Raw genomic sequence first — 2,035 nt, 5'->3', positions numbered from 1 at the left:
AGAGTTTTGGAAAAACATCAACATAATGTTGGTGTGAATTCATGCAGTTTTCGTATTGAACGTTTGTATACTTTGTATGAAAAACATGGTATGTATTTTGTTTCAAAACGCGTATTCTTGAATGAGTCAAGTATCTCTATATGTATCAAGTGTTAATGGGTTGCAAAGCCATTAACATGTGACACGACATAGGAAGTCACCAAACCATAGGCATTTTTCTATAGTCGATTCACGACTGAGACACAAAAACACTACTTGGTTCTAGTTGTCACCAAGAGTGGGGTTACCCTGAAACCCATTAGATCTAACCTTTTGTTTTGCGGTCTTAGTATGTACACGATTAATGGTGCTTATGGTACCCTATTCATGACACGATTTCTCGTATCAATTCTTGGCACTAGTTTTCGCCAAGAGTACTTCTCATTTCAGTACACAACATACCAATTTGTAAATATTAAAGTATTTGTAACATGTATTTCACCCCCGAGTTATAAAACTAAAAACAGTTAAAAGAAAAGGGGGAGTATGAACTCACAACTTTGCGTTCCTGTGCGTCGTAAACTTCACCGGGTTTGCTTAATTAACGCCGCGACCTATATGTGTTTTCTTAACGTTAGTCACTAGACTTGCGTCGCACAAGTACAGTCACTCTCATTTGTATTCGTATTGTTGTGTTAAAAATATTTTATATTTTTAACTAAGCATCTTACTTATATTATTTCCTCACATATTAATTTAAGTATCTCGTGTTTTGCACTTTGCACCCGAATTATGTTTCTTGTATGTTGTATGTGTGTTCTTATGTTTATACTCCTCATGAGTATTTAGTGTATTTTTAAGTCTTAATACGCTAGCACGTATAACACATACTATATACACTTAGTACAAAAGTTGGTGATAAAATAATATATATTTTTCTCTAAAAAAATATACATACTTATATTCATTTTTATTCTTGAAGAAATCCTCATTTCTTATCACCAAAAATTAGGGAAACCTTGGTAATACTCTTAAATACATTTTTAGGGAATAAGTTCCCCAAAAACTTATATTTTTTTTTTTCTAAGTGTCAAAATTTATAAAAATTTTGACAGAGTTTCCCCTAAAAATGGAGGTTTCCCATGTTTTCAAAACATGTGTTTATTTTCTTTTAAATCGTCAACAATCATCAACAACAATCATCAACAAAACAAGTTTAACAAGTTTTACACCATTACTTTCCTTTTATCCAACAAGTTCATCATTTTACAAGACTTTAAGTTGGTGATCTTTAGTATTTATGATTTTTAGCCATTAAATCATCTATTAACCATCATAAACAAGAACAAGATGATGATTTGAAGCACTTACTACTAGCACAAGGCTAGGGGAGTTCAAGAGGACAAAAGAGGTGGATAAAAGCAAATGAAGAAGGTCCTTCAAGATCCGCTGCACCGAGCTTCGTTAGTGGCCTTCTTACTCCTCAATATAACCTTGGAATGGATGGATGATGTTGGAAAATGAGGGTGGAGGTGGTGCTTGGTTGGGCCGAGAACAAGGGAGGGAGAGAGGGAAGTGAAGATGGAGTGGTGGTATTTATAGACCTTCCATATAGCATATTCCTAGCATATTCCTGGCATATTCCTGGCATATTCCTGGCATATTCCTGGCATATTCCTGGCATATTCCTGGTATATTCCTGGCATATTCCTGGCATATTCCTGGTGTGACACCTGTGTCACCGCGACCATCAAACAAATACCAAGCCGATGAAATATTGTATTTCATACTTGGGATTTTGTATAAATATGTGTATCTTTTGCACATATCAATCCTTGTTCAATTTCAAACTCTACAACGCTTTCTAGAGAATTATACGCAAACTGGTGCGTAAACGTACTCAGTTTAATGCAACAAATACTCCGGAACATCAACATATACTTAACATACCCTAAATAACCTTTACATAACTTAGAAATAAGTTTTGAAGGCTTTGGTATGGCAAAAACAAGTTAATTCGCTTACAGGGACTAAACTTGACAAACTGCGAAAGTAT

Source organism: Helianthus annuus, chromosome 17, assembly GCF_002127325.2.
Source record: "Helianthus annuus cultivar XRQ/B chromosome 17, HanXRQr2.0-SUNRISE, whole genome shotgun sequence".
Taxonomy (NCBI): domain Eukaryota; kingdom Viridiplantae; phylum Streptophyta; class Magnoliopsida; order Asterales; family Asteraceae; genus Helianthus; species Helianthus annuus.
The sequence above is the reverse complement of the archived record's forward strand: the minus strand, read 5'-3'. Positions refer to the sequence as shown.